Raw genomic sequence first — 15,733 nt, forward strand, 5'->3', positions numbered from 1 at the left:
CCATGGTGCCATCCCGAGAGCCCCCAGGAGGCTAAAGTATTATTACAGGAGATTAGTGAGTGATACCCAGGAAGAAGGCAGGCCCCGCCTTAGGGAGCCGCAGTCTGAGGGGACACAGCCCTGTCCTCAGGGAGCCCCAGTCTGAGGGGACACAGCCCTGTCCTCAGGGAGCCCCAGTCTGAGGGGGACACGGCCCTGTCCTCAGGGAGCCCCAGTCTGAGGGGACACAGCCCTGTCCTCAGGGAGCCCCAGTCTGAGGGGGACACGGCCCTGTCCTCAGGGAGCCCCAGTCTGAGGGGGACACAGCCCTGTCCTCAGGGAGCCCCAGTCTGAGGGGACACGGCCCTGTCCTCAGGGAGCCCCAGTCTGAGGGGACACGGCCCTGTCCTCAGGGAGCCCCAGTCTGAGGGGACACAGCCCTGTCCTCAGGGAGCCCCAGTCTGAGGGGACACGGCCCTGTCCTCAGGGAGCCCCAGTCTGAGGGGACACGGCCCTGTCCTCAGGGAGCCCCAGTCTGAGGGGACACGGCCCTGTCCTCAGGGAGCCCCAGTCTGAGGGGACACAGCCCTGTCCTCAGGGAGCCCCAGTCTGAGGGGACACAGCCCTGTCCTCAGGGAGCCCTGTGTGGAAACAGTGGGAAAACAGCCCTGCCTAGAACCCTGCCTCTGTGCCTAGGGTCCTGACCCTTTGCTCAGCTCCGCCCCTGCTTTGGTCTTGCCCCGGCCCAGGGACTGGTTGTGGCCTCCTCAGATGCTGCACCCGAGTCTGCAGGTGCCTGAGACGGGACCCAACCTGGTGGTTCAGAGTTTGGACCCTGGAGTCACATTCTGGGCAAACTGCCCAGCCTCGCTGGGCCTCGGTTTTCACACCTGCTAAATGGGATGATAACATCTGATGTGGTGGCCCAGGAGCCAGGATTTAAAATTAGCTCCTTAGGTGGATCAGATGTCCCTGAACTCTGAGGCTTCTGCGGGGGAGGGGATGGGCAGGGTCGTGGACCTGTTTGCCTGCATCAGACCTGCCGACAGCAGACCTCTGACCTCTCGCCCTTCACGCTGAACTCCCGAGGAGAACTCTGGGCCTCCGCCTCAGCTAGCATTGTGCATGATCCCCCACAGCCTCCTGTGCGACAAGGAGCCCTGGCTTCCCCATCACGGCCCCGAGTCCCTCCTTAAGAGGCAGACACAACGGGTCTGTGGGCGAGAGTGTGTGAGCCTGTGTGTCTGCGTGTCTGGGTGTCTCAGCAGCTGCATCTTCTGGGTGATACAGGAGCTCTGTCCGGTGTTCCTTGTTTGAGTGGCCACAGCTCCCCTCCAAGCTCAGATGATCTCAGCCCTGGCACCCACAGCCAGAGGCCCACACCCCTACTTTTGGCTGCTGTGCCCCTGGAGCTGAGACTTCTTCTTCTTACCTGCTCCTGCCTGGGCTCCGGAGTCTTCATTTCCTGCTTAGCAGGTCAGCACCGGCCACAGGCTGAGGCAGCAGAACCGGGCTCTGGGGCCGAGAGGAAGGGACATGGGTCCACTTTTGACATTTCTCCCCCGTCTTATTCCCACTGTGTGACTTTGAGGAAAGCAGTTGGTTAATTGCTCTGAGCTTCAGTGTCATCATCTTTAAATTGGGACATAATAACCATGTCATGAAGACATGAGAAGTCCAGAGACCAAGGTCTAGTTGGGGGGACAGACTCATCATCTTATATAATAAAGAGGTAATATGCAAATTGACCATCACACCCTCACACAAGATGGCCAACCCCATGTGGTTACAAAATGGCTGCCACAAGATGGCTGGCAGGGGAGGGAAGTTATAGGCAATTGGGCCACCAGGGAAGGGCAGTTAGGGGCAACCAGGTCAGTAGGGGAGGGCAGTTAAGAGTGCACGGGCCAGCCGAAACCGGTTTGGCTCAGTGGTAGAGTGTCAGTCTGCGGACTGAAAGGTCTCAGGTTCGATTCCGGCCAAGGGCATGTACATTGGTTGCGGGCACATCCCCCAGTGCAGGGTGTGCAAGAGGCAGCTGGTCAATGTTTCTCTCTCATTGACGTTCTGGCTCTCTATCTCTCTCCCTTCCTCTCTGTAAAATATCAATAAAATATATTAAAAAAAAAAAAAAAAAAAAAAGAGTGCATGGGCCAGCAGGGGAGGAGTGATTAGGCTCGCAGGGGAGCAGTTAGGTGTCGATCAGGCTGGCAGGGGAGTGGTTAGAGGAGATCAGGCTGGCAGGCAGAAGTGGCTAGGGGCAATCAGGCAGGCAGGCAGGTGAGCAGTTGGGAGTCAGCAGTCCCGGATTGTGAGAGGGATGTCCATCTGCGGGTTTAGGCCACTAAACGCACAGTCGGACATCCTCCGAGGGGTCCTGGATTGCAGAGGGTGCAGGCTAGGCTGAGGGCAATCCCCCCCACCCTCACCATGAATTTTGTGCACTGGGCCTCTAGTGAAATTATAATACAATATGGTAAGGGCCAAACCAGTCTTAATAACAAAACCCAACATTTATCGAGGGCTTATTTGGTGCCACACACTGGGCTAAGCCTTTACAGGGCTCATTTAATCCCACACCTATGCATGAAGTGGTTTCTGTTATTGTACCCATTTCACAGATGATGACACTGAAGGCCAGCGAGGTGAAGCAGCTTGACAAAGGTCACACAGCCCGTAAGTGGCAAAGCTGGGATTTGAGCCCAGGCAGCCAGCCCTGGCGTCAGGAAAGGCAGAGGAAGGGGGACACTCTGCCCGATTGGTGAGGATGGAGGACGGCAAAGCCAAGAAGCCTGCCCTGGCCGCAGCTGTTGGGCGGGAGGTGGACATGTCTGCACACGGCCAAAGGCAGAGTGGAGGCCTGGCTGCCATCGCCCACCTGTGACCAGCGGCTGGAGGAGGGTGGCTGCCCCTGAGGCGGGGGAGGTGGGCGCTCCAGCCCCAGCATCCCTCTTTGTGGAGGTAATAAACCTGCCTCCTTATCCCCATCCAGGGAGGGTGTTTTGTTACTCCGCGTCCTCCCGTCACCACAGCGCCCATAAGCCGCGCCTTTATGGCCGGCAGCGGACACATTGAGCTGGTTAGGGACGCTCCCGCGCCCGGTGTTGCCCAGCCTCTAAGCGGAGGCCTGGGCCCCATTCTCACTCCTCCTTTGCAGAGCCGAGTGGCTTCCCTCTCTTTTAATAGTTCTGCTCCGGGAGCCAGTCCCCCGATCTCTTTTCCAATCTGTGGTTACTGCACGTTATTAATTCTGCGGGCATGTGGCGTGCAAAGGGTTCCTGGGAGCCTTGGCTGTGAGGACAGACTCCTGGAAGACGCTGGCTGAATGGGGGTGGGGATGGAGCACGGAGGCTCAGGGAGACCACGTGTGGGCACACGACCGACACGAATTCTTCCCAGGGACAACCCTAAGAGGTGCATGACTGGGCCTCTGCGGGGGACAATAATAATAGGCCTTGTCTCCTGGGGTTGTCGTTAGGGACAAATGTCGTCAGGAACAAGTAAAGCAACGTAGAATAAACGGGGTCCCCACAGCCTGCCCCAGAGAGCTCGCTGTGATGACGGCGGTGGGGCCTGGCCATCCTGGCTCAGGCCGTTTAACTAGGGTTTGGGTCCAGGCCTCGCTGGCTTGTTCCCCTACGCCGTTTTGATACCCAAGCCCAGCCCTCCATTTCCCTGGAAAACCGGAGCCTGGAGAGAGAGGGGCAGCGACTTCCCCAAGATCAGCCAGCAGCCAGGAGACTGTGCCCGCTCAGGGGGCAGCCGGCTTTGAGTCCCAGAGCAGATGCAACTCCCAAGGCACTCTCTGGGCCTCAGTTTCCCCATCTGTAAGACGTGTGAGGGAGTTGGTCAGATGTGATGGGCTCTATGGCTCCCTCAGTTCTACATCGAGTGGCTGAGGTTCGTCTAACTCCCAGGGGTTGTTAGTGGCAGAGGGACCCTGAAGTTCAGCCAAGAGGAAGCGGCGGCCTCAGAGCTGCGCGGTCACAGGCCCGTTGTGTGGCGTGCGGTGTTGTGTAAACGTGCCCTTGGTGGTGTCTACCCGGCCTGCCGTCTTGAAGTAGGCTGTGCCACTGTCTATGGTCTCTCCCCAGTCTCCTCGCACACATTTTTCTCTGGTCCCTGAGCCAGTCTAAACCCTGCACGGTTCAGAAAACACTAATAGTTGTTATTGTTGCTAGGGATGAACTTATTGAGGTCTTCTGTGTCAGACCCTGGTCTAAGCCCTTTTATGGAACCGGCTCATTTCACCCTCAGGACTCCCCTGTGCGGTCTCATGAGCCCTGAGGCCCAAAACCTCAGCAGGACTGAGCCCAGACAGGGAGCACAGGGAGCCCAAACCTGCACAACAGATTCTCTTAACTCACTGCTGTTCTGTGCTCTTTGCACATCTGAAACGAATACAAAATAGTTTGGGATGGAAACTGCGGTGGAAAGATAAAATTTTAAAAACGCCACATCCCAGCCCGTGCAGGCCTTCCCTTGGGGGCGGGGCTCCTTCGGGCTGTGCCCCTCCAGGTGCGGGTAGAAGGAGGGGACAAGGACGTGCCCCACACCCACACTCTCTTTCCACCCACCCCAGTCTCTCCGGGGTCCTCCATTCCGATGGCTGGGAAGGATCTAAGCAGCGAGATAAAGATGAAAACCCAGGGCATTTTCTTCCCGACTCCCTCTGCTCTGGAGGAAGGGCCCACGTGTCCGGGAGCTTTCACGTTGTCCGGCACAGAAGCAGGGCCCTTTCCCCGCGCTTCCCGGGAGCTGAGGCCCCCGTGCAAAGAGCTATTATTAGCCCCGCCTCCGCTACCTGCCAAACAGGCTTCCCCTCGAAGAAGTAATTAAATGCATTATTTGGTGCAAAATAAAGGCATGTATCTGCATTTGCAGCCTCAGACACCATCGCATTCTTTCTTGCTGTTTTTACAGTGGGGCAGTCGTGTGGCCACCTGGCATCTAAAGAAGGCGATTAGCCCCGGGGAGGGAGGGAGGGCAGGGGGCAGGGGCAGGAGGCAGGCCTGCTGGGGTCCCGGCAGTCAGTCTGATGGGGTGGTTTGGTTACAGGATTCAAACCCCCACTTGCCACCGCCCAGCCCCCTCCAGGGGAGCAGAGGTCTTTATTAGAGAGAGTGACCACCTGGGGGGCAGGGCACTTTCCACTGGCAGGACTGAGGTGAGTGGGTGTGAGCCAGGCAGGAGGGCAGCCCCCTTGGTGGCTGCTGGAGAATGGACACTAGAGGGTGTGGCCCCTGGCCCTGGGGACCTGTACCTGCCAGGGGACCTGGTCTTGGCCTCTGGGGGCTCTGCCCTCTGCGCTGAGGGCTCTTCTCTCAACCGTACCCCCAGAGCCACAAACAGGGCTTCTGTTGGCCTCCGTTGGATCTGTCTCCTAACCCTGCTGGCTTGGTTTGTGAATAGTCTCCAATCCATCTGCTTCTCTCGTGGGCACCAGGGTCCTCTGCAGACCTGGTTGGAGTGGAGGGTGGTGGCAAGCAGGGGTTTGAGTCCTGACTCCGCCGTTTCTTGCTCAGTGACCTTGGACTAGGGTTGCCAGATTTAGCAAATCAAAAATACAGGAAGCCCATTTGAATTTCATATGCAACATTTGGGATGTACTTTTAAAAATTCCTTGTTTATCTGAAATTCAAATTCAGCTGCTCATTCGGTATTTTATCTGGCAACTCTCTCCTAAACAAGCTCCCGAACCCCTCAGCTTCCTTCTCTGTAAGTGGGGACAATAACAGTACCTACGGCAGAGGTGGTTGTTCTGAGGGTTCAGTTAGTTAAAAATGTAAACTACTCAGAACGGGATGATAATAACCATCCACACTCAATTATTATAACAGGAAGTGCTTCTTGCATCGAACAATGCCTTGCTAAGCCGTTGATGTGCTATTTTTGCTGAACCTCCCCTCCTTCCCTTGTCGTCCCCCCCTCCCCCCCCACCTTATCAGAGCCAGGCAAGTAGCAAAGCGGGTGGGAGGATGGAGGTTAGACCGAGGGGGACTTCCAGGCCGGAGCGGGTGGGGCCTGCAACAGGTGACAGGCGGCAGCAGTCCACATACTTCCTTCCTGGGCCGGGAGCAGGCCGTCAGCGAGGGCAGAGCAGTTATGCCTGCCCTCCGGAGGGAAAGCAGGAGGGAGGTGGTGAGTCTGGGTGGGGTCTGCCAGCCTGCGGAGTCGCAGAGAGAGACACGTGTGCCAAGAGCAGGTGTGCTTGGCAGCGGGAGGAAGGGAGGAAGGACTGGCCACCTAGAAGCTGGTTTGAGGGGTCTTGGGAGGGCAGTCATTCATTCACTCAGCAAACACTCAGTTATCAAATGCAGCCACTAGGCACCCAGGAGGGCAGGAGAGCTTGGGTCCAGCTCGCCCCGAACCCCGCACTGTGTGTTCTGTCTGCAGAGGGTCCTGCCGGCCAGGCCTCAGGCTGCTGTGAGGACAGCGACACCCCCTGCACAGGTGGCCCGGAGCCCCCAGGTGCTGCGGCTGGTGAGGACGAGGGGCTGGGGCACAGGTGATGGGGCTGCAGCGCACAGACAGCCACGGTCTCTCTGCGACACAGTGAGAATGAATGGACTGAGACTACACAAACCCCGCAGATGGGCCGCACAAACATCGCCAGGTCGGCTAAAGGAAGCCGGACACAAAGGATCCACAACCTGATTCTGTTCTTGGGAAGTCCAGAAACAGGCCCAGCAACAGCCGGTGGTGTTGAGGGAGCGCTGCACAGCTAAGGAGAAGCAGGAGGCTATTGCCTGGGAGCTCGGGGGGGGGGGGGGGGGGGCGCGAGGGGTGAAGGTGCATGGGGCCATGGGGTCGCTGGGCGCTGGCAATGTCTGGTCCTTGTCAGAGGTGGTGGCTCCCCTGGTGTTTGCTTTAAAATGATTTGTTAAATGAAGCATTTGCTTCACGCACTTTTCTGGACGTGAGATTTGTTTGGCAATGAAAAAAGGAAGTATGGAGAGGAACCAGGGAGGGTCTACCCCCTTCCAGAGAAAGGCCTCCGGGGAGAAGCTGGCACCGACCTGTCCTTGCCCCACAAGCAGACAGGGAAGCTGGGAAGCAGAGCCGGCCCCTCCCGCTGGCGTGCTGTCCCGGCCCTCTGTCCGGTCAGCCTCATTAAGATTCCTCCTCAACGCTGCCCTCAGGGTCCACTGAGGCAAAGAGAAACCCAGGAACCTCGCAGACAGCTGGGGTGAGAGAGGGAGATGGGAAGGAAGGAAGGAGGAGGGAGAGGGAGGGGAGGAGGAGCAAAGAGAGGAAGGGAAGAAGGAGAGATGGAGGGGTAGAGGGACGGGGAGAGGCCCAGCATCAGAGAGCTTCCTTCAAGGCTCAGCTCTGGTCTCCTGCTTGGTGCAGCGTTTGTTGACCCCGGACCTGCCCCAATGCAAGGGGTTAGGGTGGGAGGGCCTTGACAGTCCTCCCCTTCGGGCCACACAGCACCAGGTGCCCAGGAACGATTCATTGCCCTTGTCTGTCTGTCTGTCGTCTGTCTGTCTCCCAGATGGAGTCCAGGGGCTGAACACAGCTGTCTCGGCAGCCGGGCTCAGGGCTGCGTGGGGCCAAGCACAGCCCCAGCCTCTGTGGATGCTGACAGGATGATGTCCAAGGACCTGACTTAGCTGTATGGTCCTCTGGGGACTGGTTTGTGGGGACCCACACCACACTGGACTTGAGAACGCCCTCTCCTCAGGAGTGCTCTGCGTGGAGGAGCCAGCAGCAGGGAAGGACTTAGCCGTGGCCTCCATCCTCTCTCTCCCAGCTTTCGCTCTCCACGGCCTCCTCCTGCTGCCTCCCAGGGTGAGGGCTGGGCCTCACGGTTCCCACCATTCCCGGTGGTATTCCTTCTCCTAGGCTCCCCCAGCCCCTGCCTTGCTTCTTCTGACCCCCCTTCTCTCCCCTCTCCTCCGACTTTTCACTCTGTCCCCATGGCCCCTCAGGTCCTCCCAGGGAGCTCTCACCACACTCATTTCCTAAAAAAATTCCTTTTTTTAAAAAAAAGGTTTTAAATTTTTGTATACAAAGAGCTAGCATTGTGTGTGTGCCCGGGGAGGTGTTCTGCATGACCCACTCCAGGAAGATCGCTCAGTCCGACCCAACGGAACGGTCCTTTGGTCCGAGGGGACACAGGGTGTGGCTAGAGGCGGATTTCCAGATCAGACTGCCAGTGTGAGCGGGCGTGGCAAGAGCGAGGACCCGCCACTGCAGCTGCCGTGACCCACCTTGTCTAGGACGCCATGAGGAGGGCTGGATGGTTTCCTGGACGAGTCTCCTCGACCCTGGCCCCAGAACAATAGCTCTGCCTCTAAGGAGCTACCTGACCACTGAGATAATGCACCTGGGGATTCTGACAGGCACGGCCCTGCTCTCCCGGGACTCCATCTGGGAGACAGACAGACAGACAGACAAGGACAATGACATGTCCTGGGCACCTGGCGAGTCCGGGCTCAACAAATACTGCACCAAGCAGGAGACGAGAGCGGAGCCTCGAAGGAGGCCAGGACTGGGCTGGTGGAGGGAGAGAGCAGCGGGTGGTGCTCCAGGGCAGAGTCCGAGCCAGAGGAATGGCCGGATCCGAGGAGACAGAGGAAGTAGGGGTTAGGGTGGGAGGGCCTTGACAGTCCTGCTAAGCAACCTAGACTCTTTTCTGAGGATGGTGGGAGCCACGGAAGGGAGTTGAGCACAGGAGTGACATGATCAGATGTGCCGGTTTCCTCTGCTCCACAATCTTCTTACGTCTGCCTCAACACCTTAGCTGGGTATCAGCCCCTAGAGCGGTGCCCGACCCGCGATGGGTACACTCATGTCTCTTTCCTCGTCCGAACCCGCCAGGTGCCCAGTTAGAGTCAAGCCCACACTCCGCTTGGTATTAGTGCCCAGCCTGGTGTCACGCTCCGTCCGCCTGGGCCCTGTGTCCACACTCCCACCCAGGCCACACACATTTTCCCACTGGGGGGGGGGGGTGGAGGGGGCTCATCCTCGCCAGGAAGGTCCTGGTGACAGTATCCCTCAGTGTACAGCACCCCACCGCCGTCGTTCCCTCACATGTGAAACTTCTCCTTTGCAAGCCTTGGACCCCACTTGCCGTGTTATATTTGCAGGTTATTTAGAGTCTGTCTGCTCTGCCAGACTAAAACCCAGGCGGGGGCCACGTGGCTTTGTCTTCCGGCGGGTCTCGGAGGCCTGGCACGGAGGCTGGCCCGGGTTCCATAATCATTTGGTGAGAGAACGCGCTTGAACCTCTGCTCAGACCCAGGGCTCCCTGAAGGCCCACGCCGCCTCTCTTTCCAGCCCGGCCCCTCCTCCCTCCCGGCTCTGTCCTCCCTCCCGGGTGGCCTCTGCCTGCCACGGCGAGCAGGAGGCAGAGGTGGGGTGCAGGCAGCAGAGAATGTATTCACAGCCCGGTCCCCGCAGGCTCCTCCAAGTGACGGCGCCGGTGCTATTGAGCCCAACACTCGGCACCAGAAATCTCCAAGGAAACCCTGCCGGCCTCCCGGGCGTACGCCTCACACCGCGGCCACTTGCTTGGAAAAGGCCACTTCTCCTTATCGTTAAAGATATCTCAGCGCCTGCTTTCAGCGGAAGATAATGGGGCTCAAACAGCAGAGCTGTACGGACACACACACACACACACACACACACACACACACACACAGCCTGAAGCTCAGCAGCCTTTTCTGTCCCTCTGCTCTTTTCTTGCCTCATCCGTCTCTCTGCCCAGGCGCTGTCTCTGCGCCCACCTGCTTCTGTCTCTGTTTTAGTCTCTCAATCTGTGGCTCTTTCCATCTGCCCCTGTGGCTGGTTGTGTCTCCGCTTCTCTTCCTGCCACATTTAATGTCTCTTTTCTGCCTCTGTGTGTTTGCGTCTGTGTCTCTACGTCTCGGGTCCTGTTGGGTCTTTGTTTGTGTCACCCCAGGTCCCAGGGACCTCCCCTCCCTGTCTCTCCAGCTCCTAGTGGCCTGCCCCCCTGAGTGCCCCAGCCTCACTCTTAGTGAGCTCTCAAGGCAATGGCAGAAAGAGGAAAGGGAGGCAGCAGGGAACGCGAAGCAAGTGGCAGGATGGCAGGGAGGAGCAGACTGACTAAATGTGCAGCTGTCCCTCCTCTCTCCTTGGCAGGACGGGAGAAGCATGGGGCAGGGAGGCAAGGGAGAGTGGGGCGAAGGGGAGCTGGGTGGTGGGAGCCCCGGTGGGGACCTGGGGGTGGCAGAAAGGGTCTGAAATAAACAGGGAGGACATTACCATGACCTCTAGCTCCTGGCAGGGAACTTTAGACCCTCGTTTCCGGGAACAGGGAGTTGTTAGGAGTCTGAGATATAAAAGGATAAGCTGAGAATGCTATGGGAAGAGTGGGGAGTGTGTGAGCACACACCGTGGTTAGCTGTGGTCATCACTATTTGCTCAAAAGTTCAGGGTCTCCGGCTTCCCTGGGGGCCTATGACCAGTTGTGGCCTATGAACAAGAGAAAACGTCACTTCTGGGCGGAGGGATGTGATCAGCAGTGTGAGGCCTTCCAGGGGTCACCCTCCCCTCCGGCTCGGTGACCAGCAAGGCTGGAGCTGAAGGCTTTTCCACCAGCCGGGACCCTGGAGTGACTAGGAAGAGCCGAGGCTGTGGTGGGCATGCAGTGTGAGCAGGGCGTCTCTGTGCTTCTGAGCCCCTGAGATTTGGGAGTTGTTTGTTAATCAAGCATAACTTGGCCTATCCTGACTGACAGGCGTATGTCCGTGACTATGTCTAGGTCTGTACATGAGTGTGAAGTGAGCAGGCATGTTTGCATAGGCATGTGTCTGTGCCTGTACATTTACAGTCCTGTATGTGCAAGCGTGTGTGTTTATGGGGTGTGTGCGAGCACACATCTCCGTGTATTTCTGGTAGACGCCCAGCAGAAGGCAAAGAAGGAAAGCTCCCCGCTGCTGCCTCCTCACCTCCTGCTTCATTTAGAAACACAAAGGGCCATAGTGCGGGCCCAGCTCGCTTCCTCACCACATTCCTGCCTTAATCTGCAAGACTCCGCTGCCAGCAGCTGCCACCCTCTTCTCCGTCTGAGTGCCCCGGGGTGGCCACTGCCCAGCACAAGTTCCCGCTTCCCCACCCGGGCGGAGGGCTGGTCTGGGACTGGCATGTGACCTGGGCCGGGCCGCTCAGACACTTTGCCCAGGACTTTGCTGCTGGAACTAGCAGGGAAGAGTGTCTTCGCCCTTTGAGGTGAGGTTAGGTGTGGGGCTACCCGTGCCCTGGAGGAATGGGGAGTCAGGCAAAAGAAGCAGAGCTGAGCCCTAGCCCGTTTGGCTCAGAGGACAGAGCGTCAGCCTGCGGATTGCAAGGTCCCGGGTTCGATTCCGGTCAAGGGCAGGTACCTTGGTTGCGGGCACATCCCCAGTGGGGGGTGTGCAGGAGGCAGCTGATCGATGTTTTTCTCTCATCAATGTTTCTAACTCTCTATCCCTCTCTCTTCCTCTCTGTAAAAAAAAATCAATAAAATATATTTAAAAAATAAAAAAAGAAGAAGCAGAGCTGAGAGCAAGGAACAAAGGGCTCGAATCGATGCCACCCATGACTTAGGTGGGTCAGTGCATTACTAGCTTGCACATCACGGTGTGCGGCCTGATGGTCAGTGTGTGGGCTCCAGGACTGACTCTGTGGGTCGTGTGGCCCAGGCTCCCTGCCCTCTGGCTTCAGGCTGGGACCCACCCATGGGGAGACTCACAGGAGATGGAAGGGAAGGACAGCATTCAATCTCCTGAGGAGCTGCAGGGGCTGGCTGTGTCTCCCCGCCCCCCCCCCACCCCCCCCCTAGCTCCTGTCCAGCGGCTCCTCCACGTGGCTCACCCTCCAGATCGCCTGGGCCTGGCTTCCCGGCCACTGGCCCTGAGCTTCAGGACCCACTGTCACTTTCCCTGCCCCCTCCTGCACCTTTGCACCGTGCCCACGCCTTCATAACACCCTCTTTGAATTACTCAGTTTGGATGTGGCCTGAGTTTCCTGCTGGACCCTGACTGTGAAGACGCTCAGTGCCAGGTGTGTGGGTCACTCAGTGTTTTCTCACCGGCGCTTTCTGCTGTTTCCTCCTCCCTTCCCCCTCCCTCCCCAACACACTGCTTACCAGCTCCCTTCTCTGACAGCCCCTTCTTGGCCCTCTGGCCTGGTCTCCTGCTCTCTCTGTCCCCCGTCAGTCACTTCTACTCCTTGGGTTGTAGCCACCACAGATCTTGCTGGTCCATTCAGCCTTCACCCACAGGCTCAGGCCAGAATGTCCAACCTGCCCCTGGACAGTGGTCTTTGCACCATCAGGGACCTCAAATGTAGCATGCTCCCAACTGGACACCTCCCGAGGCTGCTCCTCCTCCCACGTGCCCTTCAGAGGGTGGCCCAGCCAGACACCCAGGAGTCAGCCTTGACATAACGTGTCTCTTTGTCTTGTCTCCATCCTCTTAGGTCCTGATGCTTTGACTCCAAAACATTTCTTGACTTGCCCCCCACCCCAAGCCAATCCTGTGACCCCCATCATTCCCCTCCCCCAGGGCTATTTGCAATAGCCTCCTAGCCGGCTGCGCAGTCTCCCTACCCGCAGCCTCTAATCCACCCCCCCACGTTACAGATCTGAACGGTTACTCCTTTGCTCGGAGCCCCTCAGTAGCTCTACTGTCGGCGTCTCAGATGGAGAACAAGGCCCCCGGGCCGGCCTGCCTCTGTTCCCTCAGTCCTTTCTGCTCCTGTGAAGCATCACCCAGAAGCAGCATCTGCTCCCTCGCCCCAGGCCTCTCTGCTTATGCTCAGCGGTCCCCTCTGCCTGGATGCCCCTCTGCCCCTTCAACCTCTGGCCAATCCTGGGCACCCCCACTGCGTCTTTAAGACAGTTTTGTGTCACTTTTGGACAAAGGCAAAGTAGCCAGATGATTCTTTCTTCTCAAGGGCAATGAGCTGGAGGACATGTGAAGGAGGGGTGGGGACTGGGCCATGGCCGGAGGGGAAGCCAGCACGTGCTCAATGCCACCTCTGACACTGCCTCTGCGTGTCTCATCCTTCCTCCAGGCCGCTCTCCGCTCTCAGGACAGAGAATTCCCTGGCGTGGCGGTGGTACAGCCCTGCCCTTCCAGGCTGCGGTGCATAGAGCTGGGCACCGAGCTCTCCGTGGCTCCCTGGCCGGCTCTCTGCAGAGGGTCCGCCAGGGGTCTGTGCTCCGGGCCCTGGGGTGGGGAATAGCGGCTGCTGACGAGAACGGTGCCCTGCAGGCAGCGGGCCTGCCTCCGGGAGGGCTGGGTCCGAGCTTCCACAGGCAGCGGACAGAGAAACCTGCGTTGGGAAGGGCCCTGGGTGCCAGCAGAGACAGGACCCCGCCCTCCGGAGGCCAGGCCCTGGGCTGTGCTCCTCCTGTCTCCTCCTCTGCACCATCCAGGCTGGAGGCAAATCTGAGCAGGAGCGGAGGGGCATCTGCAGCTGCCCATCCTGGTGCATCTATTCCATCTGTGTGCCTGTGGTGTGTGTGTGTGTGTGTGTGAGGTGTGTACATGTGTGGTGTGTGTGTGAGGTGTGTGTGTGTGAGGTGTGTGTGTGTGTGAGAGGTGTGTGTGTGTGTGTGAGGTGTGTGTGTGTGAGAGGTGTGTGTGTGTGTGTGTGAAGTGTGTGTGTGTGAGGTGTGTGTGTGAGAGGTGTGTGTGTGTGTGTGTGTGTGTGTGAGGTGTGTGTGAGAGGTGTGTGTGTGAGGTGTGTGAGTGTGAGGTGTGTGTGTGGGAGGAGGTGTGTGTGTGGGAGGTGTGTGCGTGTGTGGTGTGTGTATGAGGTGTGTGCGAGCGGGTGGTTGTGAGCCTGACTGGGCTTCCACCAGCTTTGGCTGATAGAGGGTCTTATCTGCTCCAGCCCCCCTGACCACACCCCCCCACACACATACATACACACACATACACCCACACCCACACCCACACCCACACCCACACCCACACACACACACCCAGGAGTGTGCCTTGCCCTTTCGGAACAATGGCTTCCCCCTGGCCCTCACTCGCACCAGCTGGCGGGGAGGAACGGGGTGGGGAAGACCCCAGGATTGGGGGGAGGAGGCGGTGGTGAGAGGGACACGACGGGAGAAGGGGCAGCGCTGCGAGGCCCGGCTTCAAACACTGGCTTCCGTTCTGGGGAGAGCAGCCCGCCTCTCTCCGTGGGGAGTTTCCACGGGGCATTATTTATGAAGGGGAGGGGGAGGGGTCACGTGGGCCGCCGTCATGGAAACAGAATCCGCTGCAGGACCCTAGGCGGTCCCAGTCCCTCCCCGCCCTCCGCGTGGTACCCGGCGTGGGCGCCCCCTGCAGGGCACCGGGTTGCGGGGCTGCATCCCGGGGCCTGGAAGAGCCATGATGGGGGGGCAGCGGGGGGGGGAGCGGAGGAGCCCAGATCAATGGGCCCGCCATCTGTTCCCCTCCTCGGGCACATCCGTCACCTGTCCGCGTGTCCAGGCTCCTTCGCCTCATACCCTCTACCCTTGACCTACCGTGGCGCCTGGGCGGCCGCAGTGTCTGTCCGCAGCAGGCTCTGGGTGTCCATGCGTTGCCTGTTGTTTTTCCTCTGTCCCTGCGCCCAGGAAGTCCTTCTCCGAGTAATTCTCTCTCTTGTCGCCCAGGTACCGGTCCTGCCTCTGATCTCCCTGCCTATCTAGACCCAGTGCATCCATCCTGGATCCCGATCCGTCCTCCCGGCTGTCCCCGTGTGTGTCGTCTCTGAATCTGTCTCCCTCCATCAATCTATACGTATCTACACATCTATTACTCCAGCCAGGACTATACATCATGCGGGCCCCATTATCCATCATTTATCTGCATATGTATCATTCATGCTCCCAGCCATCTATTATCCATCACCTCTCTGCCGCCTCTTTGATGTCCTGCACTCTGCTATGGGGGTGAACGCCGCCAGGCCCGCTCTCCCCAGCTCCGGAGAACAAAGACATCGAGGACGAACAAAGACACCGAAGGGCCACTGGGGAGTGGCTAAGAGAGCTGGGGTCTCAGGGTTTGGAGGGGGGTGGCAGGACCTGGAGATGTGTCAGATGGGCCGTTCTGCTCAGAATTCCACTCGCTGTCTCATTGTCCTTCCCTCCCGCCTCCCAGAGATCAAGAGGATGTGGGTTTGCTTTGTAGCAGGAGAGCTCCAGGCTAGACACAGGTGGGACTTGTTGACTGAGAGGGTGGTACCCTCTGGAGGAAGGACTGCCTCTGAACACAGCATCTGTATGGAGATGGTCCAGGCTCTGCCAGTCATGGGGGTCGGGTAGACATGGAGATGGGGGTGTGACTGAGGTCAAAGGGTCCCACCAACACACATACACACACACCACACACACACATGCACACGCACGCACACACTCACACACACCACTCTCCTGGGATCACAGGATTTCACAGTCAGGGATGCTTTCCTTTGGCTGAGGAATTGTTACTTAACCGCACAGCACAAATCCCCATGGGGCTGGCGTCTCACGTTGGTTTTTATAAGCATCACTTCTCATGTTGTTGATAACATTGCATCTTTTCCCCTGAGCCTGGTTCCCTGGCAGACTGTGGCTCCTTTGTGTCTCTGGTTTTCACACACCCTGTTTCTCAGTGTGCGGCTCCCTGCACCACCCCCCCCCCCCCCCGCCTCCTCACGCACACAGAGCTGCAGGAGGGGGAGCAGGAGGCCCGCAGACAGCCTGGGCAGGGCTCTCCACATGCATTTCTGAATTCCCGGTGCTTAGCATCCGGTAGCAAAGAGGCCGCATGCACGGCCG

Source organism: Pipistrellus hanaki (genome assembly GCF_964339955.1).
Source record: "Pipistrellus hanaki genome assembly, chromosome: 7".
In the NCBI taxonomy this organism is placed as follows: domain Eukaryota; kingdom Metazoa; phylum Chordata; class Mammalia; order Chiroptera; family Vespertilionidae; genus Pipistrellus; species Pipistrellus hanaki.